This window comes from Silene latifolia, chromosome 1 (genome assembly GCF_048544455.1).
Source record: "Silene latifolia isolate original U9 population chromosome 1, ASM4854445v1, whole genome shotgun sequence".
NCBI classification, from domain to species: Eukaryota; Viridiplantae; Streptophyta; class Magnoliopsida; order Caryophyllales; family Caryophyllaceae; genus Silene; species Silene latifolia.
The window spans coordinates 87356980-87375169 of record NC_133526.1 but is presented as its reverse complement, the minus strand read 5'-3'; the positions used below and the strand labels follow the sequence as shown (position 1 = coordinate 87375169).

Here is an 18190-nt window from a genome sequence, read left to right as displayed (position 1 = left end):
CTCCACAAGATTCACAAGTAGGTGCTTGCACATTCTTTACCATGGTTAGCCCATGTAAAGAACTCGCTTGATGCACTTGCTTCCTACCCATGTCCTCACGCTTCTTAGTAAGAAGGTCAATTTTCGCATTTGTCTCCGCATTAGCGGGAGAGATAGTTTCCGATAGATATCGATTATTCCTTCTCAACATATTCCCTCTAGACCCATAGTTTGACTCGGAGTCCACCATCTTCTTTATAAGACCCAAACCATTGGCATCACCAAGGTGGTCAAAGCCTCCTCCCGCCGATGCATTTACCATTTCCTTGGTCCTTGGCAACAACGCTTGAAAGAATGTTTGAGTCACATACCACGCCGAGATACCATGGTGGGGGTATCTAGCAATCAAGTCTTGGAAACGGTCCCGTGCCTCCCCAAGAGATTCCCCGTCTTCTTGTTGGAAAGTTGTAATATCATTTCGGAGCATGGCCATTTTTTGAAGAAAGGTCATATTTGGCCAAAAATGCCTTTGCCAAAGCATCCCGAGTTGTGAATGTGTTTGGTGCATGGACATTTAGCCATCTATCCGCCTTGTCTTTTAAAGTAAACGGAAACAACATGAGTCTTAGAGTGTCTTCTGAGACTCTGTTTCTTTTCATCATGGCAACCTTGCTCTTGAATTTGCGAAGATGTGGGGCATCCTCGTCCACATTTCCAAGAAAGTTATCCCTCTTAATCAATCCGAATTAGGCGAGATGAATCTCAAAGTTATTTGGAGCCAAGGGACCGAAATTGATTGGTGAAGAGGAGTCGTCCGGGTTGGGTACATTGTAATCTCTTAAAGCCGCCATTTGAGGGTTTGTATTTTGTGTATGTGGTGGTGTTTGTGGTGGTGTATGTGTGGGAAGTTAAAAATCGTGAAAAGGGTTTTTTATGAAAGGACCAATTGTGTCGTTTGTTTGCTCTTGAGTGGTGGTTTCAAGGTGCGATTGGGTGGATGTGGTTGGTTGGTTTAAGGTTCTTGAGCGGAGCCTCAAACTCTTGCTATAGTCCTAGTCTTTAAAGCTCAGAAAAACCTCTCGTGGATCGGGGTCCGAATTTTGAAGAAAAGCGTGATTATTTCTCCTAGGCATGTAACTCAATAAATCGTTAGACTCCTAGTATTTTTTAGGCACTAGGGATTAGTAATAACACAAACACTCTACAAGAAAACAAGTCACTACTCAAATGAACAAACAACTACACTAAGACTAAGCCTAAGACTCTAACTGACTAAGTATAACCTAATGTCATCCCCGGCAACGGTGCCATTTTGATAGAGAGATTTTGCTGTCATTTCTCTTCTCAAAAACAATTTATAAATAAACTCAATTAATTAGTATAATCGAGTGTCGAACACAAGATGGCAGGGATTAGTACTTAGCTTGTTTGAATCTAATTTTAGCATAATAATTAAAAGTGGTGGTTTAACTATTGACTAAAGTGTAAACTAATGAAAATGAATAAAGCAAGAACGATTAATGAAACAAGATTTAACAAATTTGATAAAAGGTAGAGTTTTTGGGTTCACCCAAGTAAGGATGGACAAGATTATGAGGTTAACAAGTAATGGGTAGTGATTTGGTCTAGGTTTAAACACTAATTACGTAGTCTTACCTAAAGTCAAACACAAAATCTTCACTTTGTGTCATAACCTTTCACAAATATACTATCAAACATCTCTTTGCACTTTCATGTAAAGAAATACTAAGCATACATCAATGAAAGACTTGCACTTTCATACAAAAATTTCATCAAACACCTTATATGCATGTGTGTGAAGACCAAATATTCTACCCAAATACCATATGTTAACTACCCATTATCATCATTCAAACCCCTACTACTCAAGATCCCCCTAAACTCTACAAGAGAATACCCACTCATACTTGTAAGAGACATGTAAACAATTGAAGAGAACAACACCAACAAAGCAACAAACATTGTAGTAATTCAAACAATTTAAATAACAACTTAAATAAACTTGAAATGTAAACAATTGAAAACAAAATGAAACAAGGAAGAGAATTATACCAAACAGTCAAACACTAAGGAAAAGTTGCAACTTTTGATTGAATATGGAAGAATTTCTTCAAAATCTTCTTTTACAACCTAACTACCAAATGTAAATAATTCAACTAAACTAAATCTAAGCTATTTTAGGAAGTAATTAAGGCTTAATTAAGGAAAGATTATTACTTGATTAAGGAAAGTTTAACATAACTTAGGGAGTGATTTCAGATATAGGGTATTGTGTCTAATACAACTTATGACGAAATATATATAGTCTTCCCAAAAATTAGGTCAAAACACAAGAGGAGAGGTTGAAATGTTGAGCGGTGTCGACGGCCGGTCAACCGACTGCCGACACCGAGCTCCAAATTTTGTTCTTCAATAACATGATAAGGCATTGAGGTGTGTGTTCTCTGCCGGCCTACCGGCAGAGGCACCCCGTCTTCCTTCTTTCCTTCCTTTCTTCTTTCTTCTTGGTCTCTCTGCCGGACAACCGGTTGCCGGTCACCCAGCCGGCACTGAGTCTTCTTTCTTTTTTGCTTCAATTCTTCTCCAAAATTTCTCTAAAAGGTGTTCCCAGTCGACTGGCCGGCTGAGAACTCTTCTCAGCATCTCTTCCTTCTTCTTTCCCATGCTATCAACGATATCATCCTTTCTTGCTTCCTGACTCAATTTCTACAAGAAGGAAACGCAAAATCACAATACGATGTTCATGGATACAAAATGCAAGAAAGGGTATGAAAACCATCTCAAAACGCGCCTAATCGCGCGAAAAAGAAGGAAAAATGCCTACAAAATAAAGAGTCATCAGGTCTCAAAAGATCCGGTATTACAATTTGTATGTTTTGGAATTGGGGCTTTTATCTAGAAATCAAATTGGGGTCAAATTATTGTACAATTGATTAGATATGATTCGATTGAGTAAGAATTGATGTAAATTGAACTTATAAATTTGTTTATGATAAAATCATGTGGTCCTGTGTTAAATACCAAGTTTGTATTGTTTGAAATTCTTGTTAGGTTGGCAACTATAGTCTAGGTAGACGAAGTTATGTTGGATGTGTGGTGTTTTATTAATTTAATCCCTGAATGGGTTGTCAATATACAAGGAGATTAAAAGCGTTTTATGGTTGAATGCTTAGGAATATTGTAATTAAGAACACTATTATTAGAACGCTGCTAAGGGTTGAAACGATTTTATATTGCTGAAAGAATTGGGTATCATGTTTTTTTTTGTTTAATTAGCTGGAAATGGTACCTCATATCTTTTGTCATTTTCCCTATGTACAGACCATGACGATGATATATCGTCATGGTTGACAATGTTTTATTTAGACTATGTAGTGACGATGTCTTATTAATACTGCCGAGTAACTATATTAATAGCACATTGCACTATATACCAAACTGTAGTACCATTTGAGAAGCTGCAGGATAAAGGTTGGGAGCTAATATTTCCCCACTAGTTCTCTAACTATTCACTTATAGTTCTCTTACAGTTCTCTATCTTCACATCATCAATCATATGCTTGACGATGAAAATGTTAATTCTTTGACAATTCTCTAACTATTCATTTATTTGTCGTAGTTACCAACTCACATTCTTTATAAAGCTTGTGGCGATGTTAACAATGTATGCTCATCTTTTAGTCACATATTATATTGTCTTTAGTTTTACCATTCTGTGTTTTTCTAATTATTTGGTGATGATTAATTAATTTATTATTGGTAGGGTTATTGTTCTATTATTCTATCTTTTGTCCTTCTTTGAAATTGTCCTTCTTTATAATTGTTAGTTTTGATGTATGTTGTACTATTTTATCATTTAGTATGGTTGCCTTCACTGATCTGTATTTTCATTTATTATGGTGTTGGTGGTTGTTATGTCATTGCTAATTCCCCTTTTATACATACAAGTCTGTTCACTAGTATACAGATTTTGATAAAGTTGCCTCATTATTATTCACTTTGGGTATGATGAAATAAGGCAAAATGTGTTCTTTTAGGATTTGTTGGTTCCTCTTGTTCTCTCTTCTTATGATTAGGAGTTGATGGGTGGAGCTATGTAATGGTTGAATTTTATTGCCTAAGGACAATGTTTGTTCGGTATTTTGCAAAGGATGTTGTTCATCTTACTCCCAAAACTCTTAAGCAAGATGGTGAGTCACTTGTATAATTTTCTCTTATTTTTTGTTAAGCAAAAATATTTTCTATTATTAACCATTCAACAATATATATATATATATATATATATATATATATATATATATATATATATATATATATGAGTTAACAAACTTAGCTCACTTCTCTTATTTAAATTGGTGATTAGGTATTGTGTTTTCACTACTGTGTATATTACTGTTTTTTTTTTTGTTTTTTTTTTTTGGGCGAAGGAATTTGATTTTGGAGTGGGTACTGAGTAGTTGTCAAACTTGCTGCCTAATCGATTTTATTGTTTCTCTTAATGATTCAACTTTGGTTATATTAAAGGAAGACTGATAAAAATGGGCCTGATGTAAGATGATATTTGTGAAGGAAATGTAGATTTATATACACTCTAACATACTCATATATGTCGAAATTAATTTGTCATAAAATTAAATACGGATTTTATGCATGCAAACAATATAATAAAATAGAGAAGAAATCATATCCTTACATTGAAATTTCGGTTCAAATGGGCACAAAAGAAATCTCCTTTTCTTTTGTTCTTGAGCTTTCCTTTAATGGAAGAACAAGATCCAAGTGTAGGATCTCTCCTTAGGAATAATACCCAAAGCTAACTCTTAATCTAATCAATATTATTTGAGCTAGTATAATATTAATCTAGTGAAAAATTGAACCAAAAAATGTTTGGTTTTTGCTCCTAAAACCGGGTAGGAGAAGGGGTAAGGAAGAATGTAATTTTTATCTCTCTAAAAATTATATTATGTGAAGTGAATGAATAATATTATTATCAACCCATGCATATAGAGAATGATAATAATTTAAGCAAAAAGCACCCTTGTTCTTTCCAAGGGAAAACCGGTTGGGAGGAAGAGGAAGGCCAATGCATGGGCTAGTTGCTCTTCCACAAGAAGCATTAGGTATGCAAGCCTAGTGTAAAAAGAATGATTACATCTTCCACTATACTTAATTAACATTATAAGAATATGTTAATTAAGTCCAATATTTCGGTCCAAATGGATAATATGAAATCCATTTTATTTTTGTCAATTGTCAATATGTCACATGTCATATGTAACATAAATTTGTTATGTATTTTTAACATATTAAAAATCAACGTATTAATAAAAATACGTCATATGCAAAAATCGACTTAGTAATTCATAATTACTTGTACCAAAATATTTTACCGTTTATAAATCGCATTTATAATAATTCATTCAAATCCAATTGTTTCTTTAAACAATAATTTCATCCGAGTAATGATATAATTCGATTACTCAGACCGTATCTCATTTAATCACATTTCAATTTGATACGTAAATTTTACTTCCAAAATCGTCCGTCAATTTTTCAGGTAATTTAATTAACTCGTAACATTATACGATTAATTAAATGATCAATTAAGAGTGTTGCCCTATAGGTATGACCTAGGGGTCAATCGATCACCACCGTCACACGACAAGTAATGTCAAACTCTAGTCATCAATCATTACCGATATATGTTGACCTTGGTTGTGATAACAAAATTACTTCCCAATTGTATTCTTTAAATGAGATTTAATAATGATATTTAAATCATGTGATCGCACTATTGTTGAGGACACATTTCCCAACAATCTCCCACTTGTCCTCGACAAGTGTGCATCACCAATTCTCGAGTCCTATTACTATCTCCCACTCAATGCAAGGTGTCTTTCAGGTCGTACTTGCAAGTGATCATATCGAGAGTGGTTTCCTCGATCTGGAGAATAACTGATTGACCGGACTTATCTATCATAGATACTTTCCGAGCGTGGCCACGCATTTTCGATTCATTACTCCTCGAGTGGCCCCGAGATATTGTTATAACCCTGACTAGGGGTGGACAATTCCTATCGCACTCATTCCCTTCGACTAGCCACAGCCATCATAACCCAAAATATGCCCATTTGACCCCATTTTACGAAGGTCGTAGTAACACAAATCAAAGTTAATCTGAAACTGTGCCATCTTAGGCGAATAGTCTTTAGTCAAAAGAATCGACTCATTAGAATACTATAGTAGCTCTCGCCACGACCAGGCTATATAAATTTGCCAGAACTCTATAAGCGGTCATAAGGCCCGACAAAATGTTCCTAACAGTCTGCCTATGTGATCGACTAGTCATCTCACATGACTCTATGGCACTTGAACTTGCCATCAATCGCCTCACACTCTAGTCACTTCGAGACGTCACCTCATACAAGTGACTATGGGCAAATACTATGTTAATCCGTGTTCACTTTAACGGGGTTCAATTGTCTCTACAACCCGTTTGGATGTAACAATGTATAAATTAAAGACAAAAGACAAATGTGATTATGAATATGAACAAAAACAACACTTTTATTTCATTTCAGAATCTAACAAAAACTTGGTACACGTTTAAGTCCCATGGACGTAACATGTCCATCATGCTTAGCCTGCGATAAAGGCTTGGTGAGCGGATCGGCTATGTTGTCATCCGTCCCAACCTTACAAATCGCAATTTCCTTTCTTTCAATGAAATCTCTTATTACATGATACTTTCTAAGTACATGTCTAGATCTATTACTAGACTTTGGCTCCTTAGCTTGGAAGATCGTCCCACTATTATAACAATAGAGAGTGATGGGATCATTGGCGGTAGGTACTACTTTTAGACCTTCCGTGAATTGCTCGATCCACACACTTCCTTGGCGCTTCCGATCTTGCTATGTACTCAGCCTCCGTTGTAGAATCATGATTCTGACTTCCTTGAAGCTTCTCCACTTACGGCACCACCATTGAGCATAAACACGAAACCGACTTGTGATTTCAAGTCATCTCTATCTGTTTGAAAACTTGAGTCCGTGTATCCATTAACACGCAACTCGGTGTCTCCTCCAAACACAAGGATAGAATCCTTAGTTCTTCTCAAGTACTTAAGGATGTTCTTGACTGCAATCCAGTGACTCTCACCTGGATTTCCTTGATATCTACTCGTCATGCTCAAGGCATACGAGACATCAGGACGTGTGCATATCATGGCATACATGATTGATCCAACAGCGGAAGCATAGGGGATCAACTTCATGCGTTCAACATCATGGGGTTCGGAGGGAGATTGAGTCTTGCTCTCGTCCCGGTTACCATAGGTACCAAACCCCTTTTGGATTTGTCCATGCTGAACCGTCGAAGAATCTTATCAACATAAGACTCTTGGCTTAGTGCCAATATCCTCTTGGATCTATCTCTATAGATCCGGATACCTAATATGCGTTGTGCCTCTCCTAAATCCTTCATTTGGAAGTGGTTACCTAACCACTTCTTAACAGAAGACAACATTGGAATATCATTTCCAATGAGTAGTATGTCATCGACATACAAGATTAGGAACACAACATTGCTCCCACTGAATTTCATGTATAAACATGGTTCCTCAACACTTCGAGTGAAACCATTTTCCTTTATCACATGATCGAATCGATGATTCCAACTTCTAGATGCTTGCTTAAGACCATAAATAGATCTCTTAAGCTTGCACATTTTGTTAGGATTTTTAGAATCAACAAAACCTTCGGGTTGTATCATGTACACCTCCTCTTCTAAATGCCCATTTAGAAAAGCGGTTTTGACATCCATTTGCCATATTTCATAGTCATGAAATGCGGCAATCGCTAACAAAATCCGTATGGATCTTAGCATGGCAACGGGGGCGAAGGTCTCATCATAATGGAGACCTTGGACTTGGGTAAATCCTTTTGCCACTAGCCTAGCTTTGTAGACATCGTCATGTCCTTCTATGCCATTCTTGACCTTGAATATCCATTTGCATTGGAGGAGTCTTGCCCCTTTAGGCAAATCTACCAAGTCCCAAACTTGGTTTTCATGCATAGAATCCATTTCGGACTTCATGGCTTCAAGCCATAAGGAGGAATTTGGACTAGAGATTGCGGCCTTGTAGGTGGCGGGCTCGTCACTTTCCATAAGTAACACATCGAGTGTTCCATCTTCCTCGATAAGTCCCACATATCGATCTGGATGGCGAATTACTCGGCCCGTCCTTCTAAGTGGAGGAGGTACAACCGCATTAGACGACGAAGGAACATCTTCTTGCGTCTCTATCTCGGTTTGTGGCTCTTGAACTTCATCAAGTTCAAAATTTCTCCCACTCCGTCTCTTAGAAATAAATTCTCTTTCTAAGAAGACAGCCTTGCAAGACACAAACACTTTATGATCTTGAGGTTTGTAGAAGTAATATCCTCGAGAGGTCGAGGGGTAACCTACAAAGATGCATTTTTCAGATCTTGGGGCAAGCTTGTTGTCGTTTTTAGTTTTGACGTAAGCATCACATCCCCAAATCTTCATATAGGATATATTGGGGATTTTTCCCGTCCACATCTCATATGGAGTCTTTTCGGTGGACTTAGTGGGACTATTATTCAAAGATCGAATTGCGGTTTGAATCGAAAATCCCCAAAACGAGTTCGGTAACTCGGTTTGACTCATCATGGAGCGAACCATATCAAGTAGGGTTCGATTCCTCCTTTCGGCAACACCATTGAGTTGTGGTGTTCCGGGTGGAGTAAGTTGTGATATAATACCACAACCTTTCAAGTGTGAATCAAATTCAAGGCTAAGGTATTCACCACCACGATCGGATCGTAGTGCCTTAATCCTTTTGTTCAATTGGTTCTCTACTTCGTTTTGAAATTCCTTGAATTTCTCAAACGCTTCACTCTTGTGTTTCATTAAATAGATATACCCATATCTACTCAAGTCATCGGTGAAGGTTATAAAGTAGTCATAATTACTACGAGCGGTGATACTCATTGGTCCGCATACATCGGTGTGTATGAGTCCCAATAGCTCACTAGCTCGTGTCCCTTTACCACTAAAAGGATTACGAGTCATTTTGCCAAGTAGGCAATATTCGCATGTACCAAATGATTGATAATCAAATGGTGTAATCACATTAGTTGAAATTAATCTTTTGATGCGATTCTCGTTTATGTGACCTAATCGACAATGCCAAATGAACGCTTCACTTGGGTCACTTGATTTGAGTTTCTTTGATTGAATGTTATAAATATCATTCGTTGGATTTGAGGTCTCTAAAATGTAAATGCCATTAATGGAAGAAGCTTGGCCAATAACCAAATCATTCCTAGAAATAGTACAACGATTGTTCTTAATGACAAAACAAAAACCGTCCATGTCTAGCATGGCGATTGAAATAATGTTTTTAGAGAGCGTAGGCACATAAAAACAATTATGCAAATACAACTCAAATCCATTAGGCAAAGCTAAAACATAAGTTCCCTTGGATTCGGCCGCTACCCGAGCTCCATTTTCAAGGCGTAGATCCACATCTCCCTTGCTAAGCCTCTCCACATCTCTTAAACCCTGTAAATGATTACAAAGGTGAGAACCACAACCGGTATCTAGTACCCATGTTGTAGTGGAAGTATAATTTATATCAATAACATAAATTTCTTTAGGAATTGTACCTTTTGGAGTAATGAGTCCTTCCCTTATATTTCGCAAATACATGGGACAATTCATAAGCCAATGTCCCATGCCATAGCAATAATGGCACTCATCATTAACTTGCTTGAAGTTTTTGATTTTCTTTCCTTTCTTCTTGAACCTCTTGCCCTTTGAAGCAAGAACTTGATTGCTAGAGCTCCCACTAGCTTTGGCATCTTTATCTTCCAGAGACAAAGACCCTATAGATCGCATGAGGTAGTCTTCCTGAGACGGACTCACACGAGGTCTAGTAAAAGTGGGTGGTTTAGAAGAGGTGATGAAGTTAAGGTTTCCATCCGAACCTATCCCGAAATGAAGTTCTCTAGTTGTATCGAAATTATTGTTGGAGCATACGTCGTCAAGAACATTGTGATATGACTCAATAGTTATCGGTGCGGTAGCATTTGATGGATTCATTGCAAAAACTACAAATATGGAGGAAAAGGAAATATTAACATTTGTCTTTTAAAATCATACTTGCAAATTAACAAGATATGAACATTTATATAGTGACCTCTACCCAACTATAATAAATGATTCCAAGACCCAAATTCATATTGACTTAGGCACGGTGGGGCCGATACATCCTTTATCAATATAACTCGGTGGATTAACGTTTAATCGATTCTACTTTTAGAACTCTTGGTCGATAATATTACATTAACAATTATCTTTAGCCCAAAACACATTCGACAAGGGCACGGTGGGGCCGATACATCCCTTATCAAAAACTTTTGTTGAGTTCAATCCAAATTTCGAATAAATGTGTCCATGATCCAAACCCACATTAACTTGGGCACGGTGTGGCCGATACATCCCTTATCAACATGAATTCGGTGGATAAACATTCATCACCCACTTCCCCTACGTAAAAAGGTTTGTACCCCGGTGGGGCCGAGCGCACTCCCTCGCGAAATAGGTTTTCATGGTTTCTACTATTTGGTAAGGCTATGTCTCAATTAATTGTTTTAGCGAGAGGTCATGTCAATTTATTATCTATCACGTTTTAAGTGAACTAAAGCGGTGAACTACGATAATTTTAATTGACACGGTCGATAAACTCGATAAAATAACAATGCATGTTTAGTTATGGCGATTTAGCGATGCATGTGACATAAAATAAAATGCAAGCATAAAGATAAATAAATCCTAGTATGGCCTTTCCTAAAATAGAAAAAACTATTTAACTATTACATATTCGGAAACCAACTCCATTGGTCCCTTGAACTTCGGTTGTGGCACGCATCTCGAGGTAACACCGTCTTTATGTATCGTCATTCTTGAAGAAATCCGTCTTTTGGAACTCCGGAATGAATAAAATTACATAATAAATTACATAATTTCCTATTATACATTTGTAACTAAAATAAAATAAATCTATTAAATTACAAAACGGTGATACGAGATCACAATAAAAATTACAACCGAATCGATATTCCCAAACATTTCGGGAAATACCAATTAAAATCTAAGGCCATACTAAGTAAAATTACATAATTCAAAATTACATAAATTAAAATTATGACAATCATAAAAGAAAAATGCGAACATGCTCAATTTTATGCTAAATCGCCTTTAATTAGCCAATATCGTATATTACTCGGTTTTTACGGATTTGCGTGCTTTCAACATTTTATAATCACAAAAATACATAAACTCATATTTATGCATAAGTTAATTACCCTAACCTCTTAGGACTCAAAATTTAGTCTTCACTAATAATTTGACCATAATTAACCCATATTTACAAAATTGTTCATAAATGGACCAAAAATTACAAAAATAAGCTATTAAACTTCAAATAAATCACAAAATTTCAAATAAATTCAAAATTCAAAATTTAAATTCATGAAAATTCTGGAAAAATACCATGACACTCATAATGTTCAAAATCTTAGGTTAAATTTCGAAATTTTTCCGGAAAAACAATGTTGCGGTTTATCGATTTTTAATAAAATAATCATAAAAACATGGAAAAATTATTTTCATTAACTTTTCAATTTTAGATCTGAAAAATATAATAAAATGCAACATTAGACATTTTTTCCTAAGTCATAGATTATGTTTTATTAATTTTCCACTAATAATGTCACTATTTATGCTATTTTTCTTCAAAAATCCATAAATCATGCAAAAAGACTTCTTTATAGCCAATTATTTTACACACATCTTGTAAAATTGCATGTGACAACATATTAATTTTCTATGACCAGATTCGAAATTTAACTCATATTAACCTATTTTTCACTTAAATCCGAATTTAATAATGAAAAATTCATTTTTCGAGCATAACAAGTCCAAAAATTATGAAAATTTACAGGTTATCTCAAAATAATATATGTGACAACATATCCAAAACTCAATGGAAAATTCGAAGTATAGCTAATTTTAGACCAAAAATGACATTTTTACTCATAAAATCACATTTAAATGCCATTATTGTAAATTATGAACAATAAAAATCCGAAAAATTAACCAAAATATCCTAAAACATTTTAGGACCAGAAATATTAACATGCATGGATTAATTTCGTGATATATCATAATAACACAAATTTTACAAGTTTTATATGTTATTCTTATAACTCGGAAAAACTTTTAACCGATTTGCATGCAAACAACCGTGGCTCTTGATACCGATTGAAGGAAATGTAGATTTATATACACTCTAACATACTCATATATGTCGAAATTAATTTGTCATAAAATTAAATACGGATTTTATGCATGCAAACAATATAATAAAATAGAGAAGAAATCATATCCTTACATTGAAATTTCGGTTCAAATGGGCACAAAAGAAATCTCCTTTTCTTTTGTTCTTGAGCTTTCCTTTAATGGAAGAACAAGATCCAAGTGTAGGATCTCTCCTTAGGAATAATACCCAAAGCTAACTCTTAATCTAATCAATATTATTTGAGCAAGTATAATATTAATCTAGTGAAAAATTGAACCAAAAAATGTTTGGTTTTTGCTCCTAAAACCGGGTAGGAGAAGGGGTAAGGAAGAATGTAATTTTTATCTCTCTAAAAATTATATTATGTGAAGTGAATGAATAATATTATTATCAACCCATGCATATAGAGAATGATAATAATTTAAGCAAAAAGCACCCTTGTTCTTTCCAAGGGAAAACCGGTTGGGAGGAAGAGGAAGGCCAATGCATGGGCTAGTTGCTCTTCCACAAGAAGCACTAGGTATGCAAGCCTAGTGTAAAAAGAATGATTACATCTTCCACTATACTTAATTAACATTATAAGAATATGTTAATTAATTCCAATATTTCGGTCCAAATGGATAATATGAAATCCATTTTATTTTTGTCAATTGTCAATATGTCACATGTCATATGTAACATAAATTTGTTATGTATTTTTAACATATTAAAAATCAACGTATTAATAAAAATACGTCATATGCAAAAATCGACTTAGTAATTCATAATTACTTGTACCAAAATATTTTACCGTTTATAAATCGCATTTATAATAATTCATTCAAATCCAATTGTTTCTTTAAACAATAATTTCATCCGAGTAATGATATAATTCGATTACTCAGACCGTATCTCATTTAATCACATTTCAATTTGATACGTAAATTTTACTTCCAAAATCGTCCGTCAATTTTTCAGGTAATTTAATTAACTCGTAACATTATACGATTAATTAAATGATCAATTAAGAGTGTTGCCCTATAGGTATGACCTAGGGGGTCAACTGATCACCACCGTCACACGACAGTAATGTCAAACTCTAGTCAGCCAATCATTACCGATATATGTTGACCAGTTGACAGTAACAAAATTACTTCCCAATTGTATTCTTTAAATGAGATTTAATAATGATATTTAAATCATGTGATCGCACTATTGTTGAGGACACATTTCCCAACAATTTGTATATGCTATATGCAAGAATGTTACAATCTATTTTTTTGGTGCAGCTATATATAGTATGAAGTTTTTGGCCGTGATGAATGATTATTATTGATTTGGAACTCATGTTCCTACTTGTACTCTTTTGGACTGATGTATGAGAAATAGCTTCAGATGTTGATCCAAAAAGAAGGTGATTATTACAATTGTAGTGGATCTGGTGTGTAGAAGCAAATGCAATGCGACAAATGCTGATGATGCTGAGGCGGGAAAGGCCGTTGGTCCTCATACAAAGATTAAGCTAAAGATTAAGACGCGCCTTAGACTCATCACTCTATTTAACGTTGAAAGTTGTAATTTAATTTTAACTGTTAGTATATAAATAATAGGGACTCATTAAAAAAACAGACACTACGTATATGTTTTTTTATTATGGAATAAAATTATTGGCCTCTTACCAAAGTGTTGCATTATCTATAGAAAAAATGTTGCATTATCGACGCCAAAATTGTTGCAATCGAAAGTGTTGCTTTATTCAATAATAAATAATGTTGCAAATGATTAACAAAGTGTTGCCTTTTAAACAATGAAAGTGTTGCAATTGCTGGAAAAAAGTGTTGCATACTAAAGAAAGGTGCAACACTTAAACAAAATGTTGTTTTTAACGTTAAAGTGTTGCACTAAGTGTTGCACTAAGTGTTGCATTGGGCTATTGCAACAGAGCTTTAGGCAGCACTCTTATAAGTGTTGCTTAAAGTATAAGGCAACATTTCTAAGACATTTTGCAACATTTTCATGGTGTTGCTATAGCTTCAGTTTGTAGTATGATGGGAGCCCCGTACATCGCACGGGTCTTCCAACTATTATTCATGGAAGTTTTCCAACTAGTATTCATGAAAGTTGGTTAAATAAATTGGCTAAAAATTAGGTCATTTGATGACACTTACTCGGCATGTTCATATTAGCCGTAAGTAAAAGATAATAAATTAAAACCAATTTACTTTCGAAAATTACTTATATACGCAGTGCACACAATTTACTATCGAAAATTACTTATTAGATGCACAATTCGCACCGGCTTAATTTCATATTGAATTTATAAGGCAAAAATCTTAAACATATCGTGATACCATAACTTAAATCCTACATTTAAGTTTTAACTATTTATGAATTTAACCAAATTGTCGAATATAAAATCACATACAAATTTGTACGGCTTTAAAACTAGTAAAAGTTATAAAGAAATATACTATCAAATTTTATAGGAAAAGAATTTTTTCGTATAGAGAAAATTGTTGATACAACTTTTAAAACTCACTTTTTGTAAATTACAACCTCATATAATTTTTTTGTAAACTACGTCCAAAATATCACTTCTGATGAGAAATTATAGCCAAAATATAATCTCCGTGGAAAGTTGATGCAAATTTGAATTTTTGTCACTTAAGTTCATCTTTTATGACGAAAATACCCTTACATTCGTCTTTTTATACACTCTTAAGTCTTATGTTCATCATAAACTCAGTTAGCAATCTTCATCTTTTTATACCTCCATTTCTTCAATATTCTCACGTAATAAATCTTCCAATTTGTCTTTTTCTTCATCTATCCTAATCAATTTAATTTAATTCTATTATTTCCATTACAAGTAAAAAATAGTTACGCGTTCTTCATTATCTCTCTTATTAGTGCATCAATGTTACTCTGTGGCTGCTGCATATTGCTGATTTATATTTGTAGTAACGGGTCTTACAACCCTTGCCTGTGATCTACATAAACGTCTTCTATCTAGCAGGCCCCTTTTAGTATCTCTCCTGAGAGTATGACTATGCAATCTGCTCCACGAACACTTAGATGATGATGCAAATCCAAACTAAGTTGCCTATCTAATGCAAAGTTACTTAACTGAGTGTTTTCAAAGTGTAGACTTGGCGGACTACGGGTCGGTCTGCGTTCTAGATTTTTTGGCGCCAATAGTTACATTGCATCTAACTGAAGTGTCGACCGACTCAACCCTGTTGTTTGCCCCTCTTTATAGATCAGTAAAAATTTGGTAAAATTAATTTTAATTGACAAAGGCAGTGGGTGTTCATAAAGAAATGAAAAGGAAGAAATAAGAGTAGCTACAATACTCAATAATGAGGGGAAACTTTTACTACTCAGTAAATGATCTCAAGTATCCTTAGATGGGCATGTCCTGCGGTTATGGCCAATTTTCTGGCAACTTGAGCACAATTGTTTGCTACTTTTAGGGACCCTGTACTTGAGTCGCTTTCGTCGAACATCATCATAAGCTCTCTTCCTCTTATTTGGAGCTCTCCCACACTTTATCCTAGGATCACTTGGTAAAATTGAGCCCTCTTCAACCGCCTGCCATAGAGCCTACCCATTAAGTGGCTCCATTGGAACTGAGTATGAAGCTTCATAACTTTCCTTAGTATATCAAAATGCTACATAACTCTCGGGATCTTCGTTAATAGCACATATGGCTGAGGTAGCATGCTCACAAGAAACTCCATTCAAATCCCAATATTTACACGCACATACCTTTTGATCAAGTCTGACCGTGTACGACAATGTACTATTATGGGTGTGTTGCACCTCATACACATTTGTACTAGCTTCTATTGGTACCCAGTTCCTCATTGCTTGCCTAAATTCATTCAACTTTGCTCGAATTCTTGGAGTAACTCTATTATACTTGGCTGCTTCCCCTCTCTTTTCTACCATCGTAGACATTACTTGCCTTCTAATTTCTTCAAGCATTGATAAAATTGATTTCTCTCGAGCATCAAGAATCCATGAGTTAAATGTTTCTTCCATGTTATTGCAAGTTACATCCGTACAAGCCCAAGTCTTATAAAAATATCTGCAAAATTTAGTCACATCACTTGCACACATCTCAGTATAAGCACACTCACTTTGTTGTCTTAGCTGCTGCATAACATCGTTAAACTCTTTCTCAGTGTAACCCTTGACTGCCTTCCAGTAAAGCGTATGTAATGGAACCCCTTTGATAACTTTAATCCACTTTGTAAATATGTGTCTAGCACATAGTCTATGTTCTGCTTCTGGTAATATCTCTGCTATTACAATTGATGTGATTCATATTTGAGCACATTTAGTCCCCGAATTAGCCTCGTTCCTATGCTTTATAGTGCATAATTGGGTCATTTACTATCTTTAGTTTCCCATTTTGCATATTCTTTGAGGTTTTATTTCCTTGGTAGGAGAGGAGTGCAAACCTTGCATTTACATGGCGAAATGGAGCTAAATTGATCGCATCCAATGACCAAGCATCAAAGGGAAGACGATGCTAGAAGGCCTATGTAGATAATAAAGTAGATTGGGCAATGATGAAAGGATCCTTGCATCCTCAAAAAGATCCCCACGGATTGTTGAGGATTAAAGAGAAAAGAAGTGTCTAACCCAGGATCCGAGCGGATTGGCAGCAATCCGGGCGTCTTCCTGCACCACAATCCGAGCGTCCTGAGCTTAAGACGCTCGTCTTGAAGCCCTAGGATCCGAGCGTCTCCTCTATGATCCGCTCGGATCTCCTGACATAACCCACCATGCCAGCTTCTAAGCCACTCCGGACGAGCATATCCATACGGGACTAGCAAAACGGAGATGCTCATCTCCTTGGAGAGGAGCATTTCCTCAACTTTTATTAAGGATCTTAATAGTCATTTAAGCCCTTAGTAACCCTAATTTATGTACCTAATCTTTAGTATAAATACCCCCTTTGTACTACCTAGATTAGCATGCTCTCTTAATCAAGTTGTAATTAATTAGTAATCTCATCTTAATCTTGTAATCAACTCTTAATCTAGTTTTAATACAAATCTCATTCCTTAATATTTCCTTAATTTCTTTATTATTCATCATTTATTTTGGGTAATTAGAAGATTATTTAGGTTTATTTGGAGGATTGACAACCTTCCATCAATCATCAAGTACTTCTATTATTCTTTGCTTTATTATTGGGAATCATCTTCATAGGTATAATTCTCTCTTAATCCTTTTTAATTATTGTTAATCATTTTCATTCATTCATTATGTTTTGCCTTGTTACTGTGGTTGACAACCTTGTTAGCATGTTAAACTTGATAATGAGTGAGTAGTTTCCTTAGCTAGGGTTAATGGGGAATTAGGGGAAACCAACATGGGTATTAATTCATGCTTAATCTAATATGTTTTCACAATTTTTTTGCTTGCTTGTTGTGATTCCAACTTATGCACATGTTATGTTTGATGAAATTCAAGCCTATGAATCCTTGCATTTTTTACCCATCACCTATCTTCTCAATGAGACTTGTAAGACATAAACCAAATCGAGTCTCATTAGACCACGCATATAGTTGGATGGGAAGGACTAAGTCGACTTGTAGGTGTTGTACAATCTAATCGATTCGGCTCCGGGACCCAAACCTTTCTAGGGATTGTAAGATATACACTAACTCGATCCCATCACAATAATAAGTGCTTGCATCTAGTAGAGAACATGTTTGTATGATCAACTCCCATGAATCCCCTATAAAGGCATGACACCCTAGTGCTTTTAATCAATTGTTTACATCTCATTCTAATCATATTGCTTGT

General features: G+C 35.3%; 1 non-coding gene across 1 annotated transcript; it reads left to right on the top strand.

Moving 5' to 3' along the window:
* The first annotated feature begins 359 nt into the window (after positions 1 to 359).
* LOC141619648 (small nucleolar RNA R71) lies at positions 360 to 466 on the top strand. Its single transcript, XR_012531771.1, has one exon. It is a non-coding gene; the product is annotated as a small nucleolar RNA R71 (small nucleolar RNA).
* The last annotated feature ends 17724 nt before the right edge of the window (positions 467 to 18190 follow it).